Here is an 18,049-nt window from a genome sequence, read left to right on the forward strand (position 1 = left end):
TACTCTCTCACCCGACCAACATTAAGGGCGGGATGTTTTTAGTCATTCACGGGACGCAAAATAGCGTATTTGCCGCCGCATTATGTATATGACCTATATAGTATGAAGGGAAGACCCGTTTTCCTGTGTACTTTAGTGTGTCACCGGTACCTCGTTATTCGTAGGACCATGAAAACCCACTGTTTGACAACCATTCACATGCACACGAGTACGCGATACAATTTTCAAAGAAATGCTATAAATTGAACAGCGAAATCGCCATGAATGGTCATTTCCGTAGTCTATGCGTAAACGTTGTTCGTATATAAAGACGGCTTTACTTAGCATTTAGGTAAGGGTAGATTTTGAATACTCGTGGAAGATTTTACACTTCAGTCAACAAAAGATTCGAATTCCTTTGCAATCTAACCGAACACACAAAATAGATGTGGAAACCATCGGCCGCCTTGGATTTTTTGTCTCCATTTTGACTGATAATTTGGGTTATTTTTTTAAGTTTATACAACCTACAAATGATAAGAAATCTTGTAACCCTTAAATCTGACGAAAGACACCTAAATCGTTCTCAAAGATGCTTTTACGTACGATATGACTCAATATGTGTTTTAATGGCAAAATAACAGGGCGGCTATCTTGGGGTTTTGGCGTCTATTCATGATTTTCATGAATAATTTTACAGTTTATGTAACAAAAGACACGAATTCCTAGACCCCTAAAACCTTCCAAAGACACAAACATCAGTCTCATGGACTCTTGATAAATTGGGATATGATTCGTTACTTGTTTTATACGTAGCAGCCATTTTGGAGGCATCGTGGAACTTGTGCAAATCGAGGATTGTACTTGTCAGTCAAGAAGAGAATAGGCATCATTGAAGGAGTGGTAAAGCCACCAACTGATGACGTCAAAACAGGAGACTTCGAAGATACAGAAACCACAAAGAACATTAAGGAGCTGAAATATTTTGGTTCAACCAAAATCAAGGTTTCACCACTAGACTAATACATTTTCAATATACGCAATCGTTAAAACAGTGAATCAACTGCATGTGTTAATCCCTTTTCCATGACTTTATGCAGGGAGCGATAACTTCTAATCATACATTTTAGACAAAAATTGAATCGGATGTGTTCTAGTGTAAAACGCCTCATTCACATGTACAAAAGTTCAGTACTCGACCTCATCGTCTAAAACGTTTAAAAGACATTAATATAGATACACATCCCAACAGTACTCCGAGAAGACTCAAAATATGTAATAGATAACCATCAACACCCAGGACTTTCTGGTATAGGATCGCCGTAGACCTCGGCGATTCTATACCAGAATCTCTAAGGGGCGGCGGTTATCTGACTTAAACCACAGGGTCACAATTATCTTATACCACTAAAACCTACTTATATAAACTGCAAAAAATTGTAGAGTCACAACCCGCCTGGTGGGTTCTGACAGAATCGCCTGGTAGCGGTTCTGATAGAACACCTCAAATTGAGGAGTTCATGGAAATAAACACTGCTGAGTTTGGGAGTTTGGTTTAAGAAATGTGAAAATAGTATGATAAAATACGCACTCACTCCCTGCTGAACAAGATCCAGTAAAAATACGTTCCTATGTATCGAGTACATTAAAGATACCGTCAAAAAGCACATCTCCAAAAGTCATATTTGTAGGTAACCGTCTAGATTCTCTAGATGGCTAGCTTGGAACATGTCAGTATGGGAATGGAGTCGTTTCTAAAATGCCTGGAAAAGTTTGTAGTTTGTAGTTTTCCTTCAATCGTGCCTTACAGCTGGGAGTTATTTGTATTTTAGTCATTGGTTTGTCTTCATCAAAGTCAGTAAAAGGCAAAATATTTCAAACGTAAAGTCAAATTGTAGAACGATGCCTATAGACCAAAGCCATACACTCGTCGTTAAGAAACACATTTTAAGGGTAAAAGTCAGTGGTTCCCTTTTTTCTTCAGTGTCATGACACCATGCACAGATTGCCTCTGCCGTAAAGATTTGAAATCAGTCTGTGTAATTTAGCAAACGATTACCGAGAAAAGCTCGATAACATCCCGAGTAATTAGGTTATCGAATAACACGAGCACCTAGAGATGCAAACAGGTAGATAAGAGTGACCCTACATTATCCCTTGTGACTGCCTCATTTTAATTACTTTTCTCTCACGTGTCGTCATCGATGAATTAAATTTCTAAATCTCGAGAAATTTCCGCAGTAATTTCTGTTACTACCTATGTGCACTCACTCACCTATGGGGATACATATCATAAATATGTACATAGATCGCTGTTCTCAAGGAGATTCTCTGTAATTCTGCCGAGTGACGATAACAGTGTATGGATACATTAGCAATGGTTTGTCGTGGCACTGAAGCAAGGCTAGTCGGAGTAGAGGTTAATGGCTTTCAAAGCGACCGTCTTCACAAACGCATTTGTGCATGCTTCCGACCTATACGATGGTGTTCAATCGTATTATGCATTCACAGTCGATCAAAGTTGAAATAACGCCAAAACATGATTTGAGAGAATGAACTGAGTTTCACTTCTGATGGCGCACTTTACCCTTGTAGACGTCTGCGAAACTTTCCAGACCGTTCAGAACTGGCCTTGTTATTTGAACGTTTCTGTACGCAAAAGTAAAGGTATAACAGAAGAGGTACAAGAAAGTTGTGACATCAACGTGATCAAAACTGATAGGATATTTTATGATGTTGCTTTCTTATATCGGAGAGGATCTGATATCCTGCATTACCTATGATATTCTATATTTTAATACACATGTATGCATGCAGTCATGGTACAGTGAACAGTAAATGTGGCTCCTATGTTACAAGGAATTATGTCAAATTTTAGTAGTTTTATTTGGCAGTTATTATACTATAAATTTGTGTCTATTCTTTCGTCTATATCAGTTTTCGTCTATATCTTAGTGTACCTCTTTTAATAACATCTCTTCTCTAGTACTCCTTGGTGAAAGTTTTACTTTTTAAATTTCCGAATCTTTAATGAAAAACCAACAAAAATTCAAAGCTGTATTAAGTTTGCAAATTTATGCACTGACCTTTTTTACTGCCTATATTGACGGTTTTATTTACTCTGCTACTGCTAGTATTTTGACGGAAGACCGTACTCTGCACCAAAAATCTTTTTATTTACCCAACATTAATCATAGCCATGAAGATTCGTTGTGGCTCCCTTCTTCCAGCTGTATTCCCCAAGGTAAGTATTCTTTTATCTTTTCTTCCAACTGGGTTTTCTTTAACATTCGTTAATATTCTTCTTTACCCAGTGTAGCAACAGTTTCACCACTACACTAATATTCTTCGTGTGGGCTGTTGACTGAATAATTGCCAGTCTTATAAGGTGGCGTTTTCACATAACATAGCGTATTTTGCTCAAAATCACTTTTTGCAAAGATTTATTCAATTTTCATTAATTTGTTAACCCAAGATTAAAATATTGGTTGGTTTCACCTTTTAGCAAGACAAGCAGTCGTAAGTTGGGTTAGAAGATAGTGTAAATTTATGCAAATCACCCGATTTCCCGGCTTCTTTTTATATCGTCTTGAACATTTCACAAAAATTTAACTCCTCCCTGGCTGGGTAAATTTGATGACGTTTTCACTTTATGAAATTTGACAGCTAATTTGAAACGATAGTGCATACAGAAAAAAAAAACAATTTTGTTTCGCATTATCTTCTCTTATTTTCACATGGCAGGGGTCGAATGTCTGAAAGTGACATTCAAAAAAGTTATTATCATGGTGATAAACAAAATCGGAATGACTCCATTTATGTAAGAACTTGATTGCAGTAGCAAGTTTTTGACTTAATTGATTTTAACAATAATGCAAAAATGAGGTTTTCTACCCGAAATATGTACCCCAACATCCTCCGAGTAAACTTTTGTACTAAATGTTAGATTCTCTCTGTTTAGAAAGATATAGAGTGAGGTCACCGCGGTTTTCATGTAATTATGATGAGATGTATTGCTTTGAAAAAGTGATGGTTATGTGCAATTTTACCGTTAATTAGAATAATTTAGGGTGATATGCTGTACTCAAAATAACGAATCACTATGCTTTATTGCGATGACTATATCACTCGATGTATGATCATTACTTGAAATCATAATAAAGTGCAATAGGCACTTTGCATTATTTTAAAACATACCATGAGAAAATATTTAGAACATTAATTTTATCAAAAATTCTTCAACAAGACACCTTTTTCTTGGGAGTTTTATTTCATTTAGTGACAAAGTCACAAAACTTAATAAATATCACCTGAAAATTTTGACACGATGATATTTTCTTGAATTTTTTCACGATAGCTTCACATCCTATTATTAATATCTCATAATATCGTGTTGTCTAATCTCGAACCACAGCACCAGGTAGTTGACACATCTTTATTTGTCTTCAATTGCGTCAATGCAGGTGTCAAAATCTGTTTTACTATATTTAGCATAGACGTTGATTTCCTACAGCGTGAGGGCATCTCGATAAACCTGGAGTGATCAGTCTCGTTAATAGAGAATCCAGTTTATTTAAGTATGGTTGCATCTTATCGAAGCGACAAATTAGGGCCATTTGTAAGATTATCTCAAATACGTGTTGGTTACTCCGGCAACTCTTGATAAAGGCACAGAAAAGGGGACAGCCCAGGATGGTGACATTCAGCAACATTGAATATATGTTGAACAGAAGGACAGTCAGAAGTTTGGCACTAAGCGACGAAATAGTACGTTTGCCTCATTACATTATGGCAAATGACGAGCATATAATATCTATCACCATTAACCATGCCCGAACTCACATTTGATTGTCGACGACAACATATATTGCTTTTCGTATGCAGTGAATATCTGTAAATCTTTCAGTTCAAAGACTCTATAAGTTATTTTATACTATGATCATTTCACCGCTATAAAGTATAGTATGTTTAAAAAGGCGGATAGTTTCCATTGACTGTCAAAGAGTGCCTCATTACGGTCTCCTTATCATATCAGTATAGCACCGTCCCCGCACAGAGTAGACAATTACATATAATTAAAGTAGCATTTTGACACATTATCATTCTAATGAGGTGGGAGATGTTCGACGTCAAAGAGTCAACCATTAGTAATCACATGTAAATCGTGTACGCATGCAGCTTTATACAGCATCAACTATTTAAGGACAAAAGCATGGTACGATACATGTCACAGTGATGGAGTTTGGCAGAGAAAAGCGACCTAAACGACACGCTCGTTCAACTTAACTGGTGATTTGTAAAAAACAATATGCCACTACATATCACATAAAAGTGGATCTTAGAATTATTGAAATTGACCCAGGGATAATCGAATAAAGTTGCACGGCACTTCGGTTACCTGTACCGGCAATTACAGTGATTAACTCAACGATGTTATTCGCCAGAAAATATTGAAAATGTGACGAGTAATCCTCGATTGAGTGAACAATAACACCTTGTTTTATTATAGTTTAAATGGATCGGGTTCGAGGGTTGAGTGGGAGGTCCCGGGACGAGGCCACCTAACAGTTAATCACAGTTGGCTTCGACCTTACAGCGTTCCCACCCTCCTTCCTTATCCCACCAGCTTCTGGATTTAAATTAATCACGGAAAAATTAACAACGGGATTCAGCTGATGTGAGATTTAGGTGGACTTTAAACGCGTGTGCATAGAATTTATGTTTAATTCGAAATAACTTTTAAATACAGTAATTTAACACTAATCAATGATAGACTAGCTAAGATGATGTTAAAATTAAAGCAACAGAAGATTATAAAAAAATGTTACCATATACACATAAACTTTCAAAACATGATTGCGTGTAATGTAAACGATGGAGGGAAAGATAAGAATCCGACAATTTTTCGTAAATCTCTGTTTTAACAGGAAATCAGATAATCACTAGCCAATATTTACGATTGTTTAATCATTTAAAATACAAAATGAGAACGAAAGAGAGAAAGAAAGAAATAACACGCATAGACGATTTTTTATCTCTGCCAGGCTTCGACCTCGAAGATGGCTGCTTTACAAGTATTGCTGCTACTTGCAGTGGTGGTATCAGGAAGTATTGCGTCAAGTAATAAACCAAACTTCGTAATATTCCTAGTCGATGATCTCGGCATGGGCGATATCGGCTGCTTCGGAAACGACACCATCCGTACGCCCGCCATAGACAGTCTCGCCAAAGATGGCGCTAAACTGACACACAATCTGGCGGCTGCAGCAACTTGTACACCGAGTAGGGCAGCCATATTGACCGGGCGTTATCCGATACGATCAGGTAATATATAAAATCAGTTGTTGACTTAAACTTGCTGCTGTCCCAGCTCGTCGTTTTGCTCCATGGTTAAAGTTATTCATTCTAAGAAACATTCATTCATCATACATCCATCCATCCATACATCCATCCATTCATTGGTTGGTTAGTTCGTATGTCTGTTTGTTTGTTAGCTAGCTTGTTCACACACACTCATCCATCCCATTTCAGCCATTTTGGGGCTTGCATACAGCCTGTCACGTGACTATGACGTGCTGCTTTGCCACGTCGAGTACAAGCGACATCCCACTCAGGGAAGACCATCTGTGGCTTAGGGATGGTCGTGTTTAAGTGTGACATGTAGTCTTTGCAATCAGCAAGATGACGAAATGATTTCTGCAGTCCCTCACTTTACTCGGTCATTAGCATAATTATGTTAATATTAATTAATCAAAGGCAACAATTTATCCGCACAATAGAAAAACGCGCTCTTTCTTAGTTTCTCACTACATGCCGACATGTTTTCGCGAAAGAAGGATAATGTTGTTTAATGTAATGCGAAGTAGTTTTACTGTTTTATCTACGTGCAAGTCACTTGTGTAAGAACTGAGTCTCACAATATTTCGCCGAGAACCTTTTAGCCGTCGTTGTAAATTGTTGGAAGGCACTGTTCTCAATTTTATGTCGTCCTTTGGGATAAAACATAATTTTCAAACGCTTTGTCTTGTGTAGTGAGATTTGCATCTAATACTGGAAAAAGTTACTACCGTCGACGATATGAATAAAAAGCGTGATCTTGTTAAACTGTAAACTTTTACATAACAAAGGCAAAAACCATTTTTGATTTTGTACAAAATTGTTTGTTTTTGTTGTGACTAGGGAACATTACCATTTCCTTTCCATTGCATTTCAATTGGTCGAGCTGAACCGCGTGACTGCCCACAAATACACAGTAATGGTTGTTTACATGCCCATGATATGAATAATATCGTAAACATTGTAACTTTACAGCTAAATAGTAAATTGTGATTTGTACAAAGATCATAATCGATCAAAACATAAAATGGAGCACTTGTGGGCCAAATGTAAACACTTTTTTCAAAAATCCCCGGATTTGCAAATTTTACTCACTGACAAGTTCTTGGCCCTGTCGTCTTTCGCTTCGGAAATTTTCGTTTGGGTTCGCTGATAATAAAATGGAAATAACAGACACCGCGCTGACCATGAACGTTTATTTATGGGCGCGGGCGAGAGGAAAGCCAAAATTAACGGGCTCGGCAAGCTTCGCCCGTTAATTTTTGGCTTTCCTCTCGCCCTTGCCCATAAATAAACGTTAATGGTCAGCGCGTCGCCCGTTATTTCTATAATATAAAGCTGCTTTTCAACAATAACTTGGCATTTAGCATGCAAAGAAGAATGTCTAACACGATGACGTTGGCAAATTATTACGTCTCATACCACAGGGTATTGCAAGCAATGTTAGTCTCTGAGTTACGATCAATAAATGTCATGTATTAAACGTTTTATCATACAAGCCTTACCCATGTTGTGTCTGTGTATTACTTAACCTCGCCATCTCTGTATAGTACTTCAAAGAAACTGTGCAGAAATGTTAAATATTATACATAGCAAGGGTAAAGTGATAAACATACACACGACACAGGTAAGGCTTGTATAATTAAAAAAGTTTAATACATGACACGTATTGATCATAACTCCCAGACGATTATTGCTTGTAATATCCTGTGCTCACAGCGCGCTATTAATTGTCTTGACCAAAATAAAGTGCACTATCCTTCATGGTAGTGAAATGTTCGAGTCGTCAGTTACACAGTAATATGGTTGTATAACAGGAATGGCATCAACAATTGAGCCAGGGTCGCTCACAATGATAGCTGCCTTGGACGGCATAGGTGGCCTGCCTCACAATGAAACAACTTTCGCAGAGTTGGTGAAAGATGCCGGATACTCCACTGGCTTGATCGGTAAGTATACCGTGCTAGCAGTAGTAATAGCCTGCGGAATAGTCACGTGATGGTTCACTGAGAAGATCTTACGCTAGTGTAAATTACTTTACGTCATTATCCAAGGTCCTCCCTGCAGATGTGCATTGGACTGTATAATTTAAATAGACTCAACAGCAACAATTGTGTGTAGGACAAAACATTTGGACTTGTGTGAGGGCAAAAATGACGGAAATGTCTTGTAAAATACAGAACACAGCTGGTTTATGATGCCTATATTGTCACAGTTTTTCGGCGGTCTTTTATTTGTTTGTTCGAACTAACCTTGGGTTTCATTTTTGACGTACGTTCGTCCTTAAAGACACCTGTTTATACTTGAGCAATAATGTACCCCTCCCGGCCCATAGTAGGCGAAAGTAAACTTAACACGACATAATGTACGTAATATAGCCGAGTACATTATGGAGCGCAAGTTTGAGTCCATTATGGGCTTGAAGGGGAAACATTATTGCTATTATTTTATAGTTTAGGCAATGTCAGTGAATTTGTAGTTGTAGAAAACGAAGATAAAAGAAAATGTAAACTGAGTTCGAAGCCAATGAACATCGTTCGGCATGATATGCCCTGAATCTGAATACTATATACACATCTACGCTGCACTGAACATGCACTCTCAACACACACAACATAAGCAGTACATTCATTGTTCAATTTGGAAATAAAACAACCGATTTATTAACTAATTAATTAATTTATTTATTTATTCATTTGTTTGTTTGTTTATTTACTTACTTATTCACAATGAAGGATTTCCCATTTACAAGCACATATCGGGAAGAAAACCCAATGAGGTTGTGATCTTCAATGAAGTCCTTTAAACAATAACAGCGAAAAATAAAGGTTAAGGTCTATAAAAACTGTGAGGACTAAAATAATACAAATGCGAAAAAAAGCAACATAACAAGTTATTTTACTACATTTGCCAGGATAAAAGTTTCGGAGGAAATGGAAAGTAATGACATCCCTATAAAGTTGACATCGAGCTGGAAACATCAACTTTCAATATCATGTCGTTCAAAACAGATGAAGCACGTGAAATTCAAGGCAGAAAGAAAAGGGAAAGTTTCATGAATACGATCATTATATTTCTCCAGTAGTACAGCATTCAACTACAAACAATATCAACAGAGTTCAATAATGTCATTTAAACGTTTAAAGATCATAAATGATTTTTTCTATAAAGTTAATTGGCGATGGCTTCTTGAGAAGAGCTATTGTACTTTGGCGAACGGAAAAACTCGACTTAAACGTGGGCTTGAAAAGTACAATCGAGAAATCATACTGGGGAAGCTTTTTCGGGAACTATAGTCAAAACGGATGATGAAAGTTGTCGCCGATTTACTACCGGTGCATTAGAAATAGCCGAGATGCTAGTTGAACAGAGAGTTCACGATCGTCATGACTGACCTTGGACCGAGACTTTAAAGGACATTCGAGTCCTTTCCGTAGACGCAACCGAACAAGGTTGGAGACAGATACCTTTGTTGGCCGGTTGATGGTTGATTAGAGTAGCTTTTCATACTTGCCTGGTTTGCATGGCAACTGACGTACATGTCATTGATATGCCGCATGGATACAGTGGTTCGTATAGATTTTCCGCAGTTCAGCCTCTTTGCTCAAGATTTTCATCATCGCCCCTGTGTAGTTTCCGATACAGGTCCTCGTCCCAGTGACTCTTATTTTCCATTTGTTTTCGTTGCCGACGAACAAAAAACATAAGAAATTTACCTTTCAATTCTCTTACTCTCCATGCAATGTATTGTTTTTATTTTCTGGCATGTTCCATCGTACTGAATTTTGTTTCAGCTACATCATTGATGTAGGTAAAATTTCATTTTTGTCTTAATTTACGGACGTTAGCGAAAGCATAGACAACGAAGCGACACATGTTGTGAACTACGTCGGATGGTAATGCTGAGCGCGAGCTAGACAAAGCAGGCAACGGACGAGTGCATCCGGGAGGACACACAAATTTTGATAAATCGTAGAGAAAGGCATTATCATCATGATATTGTGCACCATTGCCAAGATTTCTCGTTCAATGTATTACATGATTTACGCCAAATTTCCCTCCTTTTTAAATGCCCACTACTTTATTCGCATACCAACAAAAAACTTGTATTGTTAGCCCAACGACAATGCTGGATAATCGGATGCAATATCATACACAGTAATAATGTGGCAGTTGACGTCACAAAATTCACTGGTATTGACATTAATATAATATCATATGTCCTAAGATCATTGTGACTTCATCTCTTGGGTGTATTTTCTCAACAGGAAAATGGCATCTCGGTTCTAACCTCGAGACGAGAAGTGATCACCACTTTTTATTTATTTATTATTTATTTATTCATTCTGACATCCAACAGGCATAGCCCAATAACTGGATGCAAACAGAGAAAAATTAAAACATGAAAAAGACAAATTACAACATGCAGAAACTAATTTTAAAAAAAGGCACTAAACAAGTAACAACAGAGACTGACAAACATCAAAAACTCTCGGTAGTAAAATGACTATCAGCAAGAGATAATAAAACAGATGACACTTGTGTTTTAAAAGCACTAAGACTGGTAAACAAATCAATATCAAAACGATAGACACTATTTAAAAGTGACATTGCCCGAGACGAAAAACAATATTTAGACAGGTTAACGCGGTGATTTGAATCCGGAAAAGGTCAGAAGACCTGAGACGCCTTGGGGCACAAAGAAAGTGAAGGAGCTATTAATATCTGGACAATCGGTAATAAAATTGACACACTTGTGAATAAAACACAGATCTAAAACTTGACGACGAATAAAAAGAGGCGAAAGTTAAAATAAGAACATAATGTAAAATAATTATCAACATTGTACTCCACACCCTCCTTAAAACAGAGAAATTTAATAAATTTCTTCTGAACTCGTTCAATTTTGTCAATGTACGACTTCTGGTGTGGAGACCACACTACTGAACAATACTCAAGGATACTCCTAACAAGTGCAATGTAAATACTTTTGATGGCAGTGGTATTAGTGAAGTCGCAGCAAGTCCGTTTAATAAAACCGACCAATTGATGTGCTCTTTTGATTGTGCAATTGATGTGATGTACAAAGCTTAGATTTTTGGAGAAATAAACACCAAGATCCTTGATGACATCAACACGTGTGATTGATTGCTTATAAAGCTTATAATTGGAATGAAGTGGAATACGCTTGTTGGAGAATGAAATAACAAAACATTTTTTAAGATTTAGTTTAACTTTCCATGCTTTGCACCAATTACCAACAAGAGAGATATCTGATTGCAATAGTCTGTGCAATCCGATTCAGTTTTGATGATCCGAGAAAATTTCGAATCATCGGCATACAGAAAACATGGTCGAATGATGGATAGACATGGGCAGGTCATTGATATATAAATAAATAAAAGCGGACCCAGTAGTGAGCCTTGAGGAACACCAGAGGGAACACACATCTCCGCAGACTCGTGCCCACCGATAACAACCCTTTGTCTCCTACCCTCTAGGTACGAATAAAACCAAGAGAGTAGGTTTCCATGTATGCCGTAATAATTTAATTTGTGAACCAAAAGCTTATGATTAACTGAATCGAAAGCTTTTGAAAAATCGGTGTAAATGGTATCTACTTGAAGACCAGTGGAAACAGCCTCAGTAATAAACTTGTTGTATGACAGAAGATTAGTGGCTGTTGATCTGCGCGGAAGAAACCCATGCTGAGAATCGTGAATTGTACTTTTAACGTGATTGTAAATATACTTATGAACTAAACCCTCAAAAATCTTGCTAAAAAGTGGCAAAAGAGATATAGGTCTATAGTTTGTGACATCGTTTCTAGCACCAGACTTAAAAATCGGAACAACATTCGCGATTTTAAAGGCAGACGGAAAATAGCCAGCACTGAGAGACTTATTAAAAATAATGCAGAGCGGGACACTTAACTCATCTGTGCACTGTAATAAAATTGTGGGTGGAATTTTGTCTGGGCCGCATGCCTTACTACAATCGACCGTCTTCAGAGCCCTAGAAACTTCGTCAACTGTAAAGTGCAAATTACTAAAAGTGTCATTTTTGAAAACCTGACAGGATGGGACATCGGTAAGATCAGAATCTGCACAATATGTGCTCAAAAAATAACAACGGAACATTTCCGTGATATCATCGATGGTCGAACATTGAGAATCGTTGTAGCATAAAGTTGAGGGGAAAGAAGAACATTTACGTTGCATTTAACAAATGACCAAAAGCGTTTAGAATTATCGATAATCGACACCTGAATGTTGTTGATAAACTCAGCATAAGTAGCACGCTGTAGATCTTTGATTGGGCACGTAAACAGGAAAAGGTCAGGTAGTCAGAATGCTTGCCTGTACGTTTAAAACGGGAATGAGCTTTACTTTTCTCGCGCAGCAAGAGAATCATATCAGTCGTGTACCATTGTGGGTATTTACGTGAACGAATTCTGGAGATAGGAACGCTGTCTTTGATTGCTGCGTACAGAAAATCATAGAAGATCTGCACGCAGTCTTCTACCTCGAATGAATTTAAGATATTCCAGGGAATCAATTGCAGCTGCTTTCTAAGATGATCAAAATCAGCCTTTCTATAATTAAAGACAAATTTATCAGCAGACTTTACACCTTTGTCAACTTTACATGAGAGATGGCATTCTAGCGGCAGATGATCTGATTGCACAGCCCCCTCACACACGCTGACTGACACGCCTGTGTCATTAGCGCAAATCAGGTCAAGAATATTGGAATTTCTAGTACAATGATAATTTAATTGGAAAAGACTGTGCTCAGAAAGGGTTTCAATAAATTTATCTGATTTAATCGAATTCCAAGTGACCGGTTCAGCAACATTTCCGTCGTGTTGACGCCAAATGATATCTGGGAGATTAAAGTCTCCACAGAGATAAATAAAATCATGCTGTTTAGCAACGCTGATGACACGAGAGATTGACATCTCCAGTTTGTCAAGCAAATCAGACGTTGCATCAGGTGGAATATAAACAACACCAACATAAAACACTGTAACGACGGAAAGGTAGCATTAACCACAGAATTTCTAACTCATCAGTTTCCAAATCAGGTTTGTGGATACTAGGCAAACATTTGTTAACAGCTAACAGCACGCCACCGCCCCGAGATTTAGAAGTGACATGTGCATGTCTGTCTCTATCTTTGCGGTAAATGATGTAATTATCATGTAAAATTTCTGAGTCATTAACACCACTATGTAACCAAGTTTCGGTGATGGCAATTAAGTCAAAAGCGCCATCACTGAAAAACATGTTGAACGAATCAAGCTTGTTACAAATACTCCGAGTATTCTGATAATACAATCTGACAAGATCATGAGAGATAACACCTTCACCAGTTCTGTTTTCAGCCACTTGCGTATTTGTTAGTAGCGAATCGTCTGTGTTACCTTGTATTGAATGCAGATCAGAACCAGGATCGCTGTAAAAAGAGTCTGATGGGATAGGTAACGAACACTTTGAGCAGTTCCAATCTTCCTGAATGCATCCCATAGCCTTGAGTAATCCGAATCGGTGATTCTTTCGCACCTCGTATGAAACCAGTACTCACATGTAGCACATTTCAACCCGTACTGATTTTTACGCACTGGTTTATTGCAAGCCCCGCAAGGAAATTTAGGTGGTCCAGGGTTAACATGGATGTCTCCAGACAGAAGCAGATTCGAAAATTCCACGTGTATTGGTGTGATCTTGCTTTGCAAAATGATATTATATGTTGCGATGTGGTTACTATAGTAAACAATTCTGGACTTGGAAAATTTGGCTGCACGAGGCCAGGTGTAGGTAATGGGACTTCCAGCAGCTGTTTTCACATCTCCAATGCATAAAATTAGACTGGAGAACAATAACAAGATTATATAATGCCGACAGCCCATGATGATGCTGGTGTTCATGATGATGCTGATGAACAAAATACTGAAGTAAACGAGTGTCGAGTACAGCGTTAAATCAAAAGTTACCGTACCAGAATAAAAATGTTAGACGGCTAGAAAGCCAAAGGCTTTTTAGACGTAGGGGAATAAACCAAAACAGTTATGATACGGAAACGATGACCAAGGCCTACGTGCCCGTTGTGAGTTGAGGTGACAACTTTACTGCCGTAACCATACACCGGGTCGTCCTCCGAAATGTTGGTACTGTAGAAACAGGAATTGCAGAGAAAGCAGTCTTCACAAAATAAACACTGGAAGATGGTCGAATTTTGCGTAATATCTTTAGAGCAAATGTCACACAGAATAGTAGTCATAATGTTTCACTGTGGTTGTTAGAATCCAAAACGGTATGTTGGCCGGTATGCAGATGACGTTAGAACAATGGCTACGAGTGACACGAACCGCGTGGTCGAAGAAGAACTTCAAACTGCTGATAACCAGGAAGACTCACCAGTGCAATAAGAAATTCCCCTCTGGGATTGTAAAAGAATACTTCAAATCACAGAAGAGCACAAGGGTGTGTCGGTAAAATATGTTCGTAGGCGGTAAAACCCGAGTATCTCCAGGAGCCTCTTCGGGAACGCACCGGTATCTGCTTGCGTGAAACCTGGGCCTATAGGCCTACTTCTATCCGCTTAAGCAAGGATTTGACTATTTCTACGGTGTGCTTGGGTCAAATATCAACAATTGTGGCGATAACGGAAGATGTATGTTTTGGCCAGTGTATCGAGGTTACATCATGTCTCGCTGCCTCTGGTCGCTAGGTTACTTAGGCATACTGCTTGTGGTACATTTGCTTGGCTACATCAGGCGAAGAACTGTTATTCTAATATGGAGCTGCATACTGTTGTCTATTGCATGGAGTTACTTACGGCTGGTTGGACTGGGTGGTCGATTTATGTGTGCTCTAGTGAAGAACTATGACGTCATAGAGCAGCCTCTGATCTTGGATACAATGTCGACAAGGATGGTGAACCAAGCTAACGCTTTCATTGAACGAAGTTCTAGTCACGGACCTTTCTTGCTCTTTTTCTCATTTCTTCAAATGCACACCGCTTTGTTTAACATGAAGAATTTCACTGAATCAAGTAAGCACGGGAAATATGGAGACAACGTTCAAGAAATGGACTGGATGGTCGGTAAAGTTTTGTCAAAGCTGAATGAACTTGGCTTGGAAGAGAACACTTTTGTGTATTTCACGTCGGACCATGGTGGTGCGCTGAAGCAATTTGCGGTTCTTCCGCCTCGCATTGGTGAGCGGGAAGGCGGATGGAATGGAATCTATAGAGGTAATAACGTAGAATTCGGATTTTGGAATTTTTGAAATGCGCGTGCGCAATCTGATAATTACCCTTCTTGCAATCATTACAGGATTTTGAATCATCATATCTGTCGTCTAGTACGGTGCACCTTTCATATTTCAAAACCACTCGTATTCCTAGAATGACTCTCGTCGCCGTACTGCGAATGTGTTTCCCATGCTTCAATGAATATGCACACTGGGTCACTGATGCTTTATCGATCGGCATTTTCTATTGAAACCATTAGGGAAATTAAACACTCACTGGCGTATTCGTAGAGAAAATCGAAAATTGTCTGATCGAGTTAATAGGAAATTTCAGTTATTATGAATTCAAAATGTAGGCAAATAGGACTTTCTGTCTTTCTCTAATCTTTGCCAAAATTAACTTTGATTTGTACCCTTGATAAAGTGAGGTAATGGTCTTGAAGTGTATTTTGAAGTTCAAAATTTTTAGTTTTAGGTATGCATTGCCATAAGGGCTTGCAAAATGTTAACAGAGTGATTCATCGGAAAGCACAGAACAGTAGATATTCTTAGGTTACCAATTGATATAAACCCGGACCTTGACTTTTGTTGACATTCATATATCACCCCACTCTGAAGAAACCTCAGCTTAATCGTCTCTTCTTCGTGCAGGAGGCAAGGCCCAAAATTGGGAGGGCGGTATACGCGTCCCCACAATTGTACGCTATCCACCGATGATACGAAGAGGCATTGAGATATCAGTTCCTACAAGCGCAATGGATGTCTTTCCAACGATTGCATCGCTTTTTGGTTTTTCTCGAGAGTCTATGATCAACCACATGACAGAGTTATTGATGGGCGAGACTTGATGCCTCTCCTGAGAGGGAAGAGTACAGCGCCCCCTCACGACTTTCTGTTCCATTACTGCGGTAAATGGCTGACAGCTGTCACATGCTCGTCCTGTAGCGAAGGTACAGGTAAATTGGCAAAATAATGAATAGAACGATATAACGGAGGTTTTATCATCTATGATTGGTGCATTGAACGGAGAATAACGCGGTTGAAGTCCAATGTGTATGTGTGTGAGTAATAACGCATCCGTCTAATTGAATTAGTTTGTCTAAAATCAGTACAACTTTACTGGGTCTTTTAGACGATAAGATGATGTTCAAACTTATAGTTGGCTTTCCTATTTCTTTTTCAGATAACGCCATATACAAGTTACATTATGTTACTCCGAATGTACCACCAGGAGAACAAAGCTGCCCCGGTCATAGTTTATGTCCATGCACCGGCAATGACACAACGCGCCATGACCCTCCACTAGTTTACAATTTGGTTACCGATCCTTCTGAAAGCCGCCCTCTACCGGCCTCTGACGGGAAGGTCAAGGGTGTAATCGCTCAAGTAAACGAGGCACTTCTGTTACACGAAGAGTCGATTGTCCCGGTTCCGGCGCAAATCTGCGAGGAGAAATTTCTGAAAAGAAGTCTCTGGCGTCAGCCATGTTGTAATTTTCCCTTTTGCTCGTGCACGGAATATGTGAATGAGTGAGACTCATTTTGGCACCACTACCTTTGCAATACAATCGATATCAAACAAACAATTGGTTTTCATTTTTTATACCACAAGGAACTCTTCACTGTTAAGCTTTGTTATTATGTCCTTTTGCTGTCTGAAACTCTGGAACTACGTAAATTAGCGACTAGCACTGTAATTTGACGTTTTCAGAAGAAAGCAGTTGCAAGAGTATTTTCAACTTACTTTTATGATTCTTTTCGATTGTTCCATTCAAGATTTTATCCTTTGGATTATCGATCACGTCCCCGACACACGCTCATTCAACAATTTCATTGATCATAACCCCTCCAAACTTTTCATTTTAGCCGACGTATGGAAAGATCAGCTTAATCGAAAGTTTTGTAACATCCAACTACATTCATTTATGTAACTGCATTTACGCTTGAACTTACTTCCGACCAATATGTTTTGAGCAATGCTTTTTTTATCGCGTCGTTTGTCGACCAACATTACCGGGGCAGGATGCTCTAAGTCACGTAAGGGGACGTAAGAATTGCCGATTTATCACCACAGTATGGATCGGCATTCATAGTGTGAATAGAAAATTCGTTTTACTGTGTATTTCTATTTGTCATACATACGAGAATTAAACCCACGAGTATTCCATAAAATTCGTCGAGCAATGCTAGAAATTGACCTGACAAATAGCAGTGAATAATCCTTGCCGTGGTAAATGGCATGATAAACGATTATTTTGTATTCTGTTCTAAGTCTCAGATAGTGACCACATCCACATTGCCGTGGTCAATGTGTTGAATAAACGTTTTTCTGCGTAAGCCTCTTTGTTTTAATAAAGACACGTGACAAGGTTAGGGTTTAGTGTGTGTGTGTGTGTTTGTGTGTGTCTGTGTTTGTGTGTGTTGACCATCGATATCATTTATGGGAAATGTTTACCGAAAAGGGACATTAAACAATAAC

At 38.6% G+C, this 18,049-nt stretch overlaps 1 pseudogene; it reads left to right on the forward strand.

The window, feature by feature from the left end:
• Window positions 1–6,038: 6,038 nt before the first annotated feature.
• Window positions 6,039–17,853, forward strand: LOC139138267 (arylsulfatase D-like; annotated as a pseudogene).
• The last annotated feature ends 196 nt before the right edge of the window (window positions 17,854–18,049 follow it).

The sequence above is a fragment of the Ptychodera flava genome, chromosome 8 (genome assembly GCF_041260155.1).
Source record: "Ptychodera flava strain L36383 chromosome 8, AS_Pfla_20210202, whole genome shotgun sequence".
NCBI lineage: Eukaryota > Metazoa > Hemichordata > Enteropneusta > Ptychoderidae > Ptychodera > Ptychodera flava.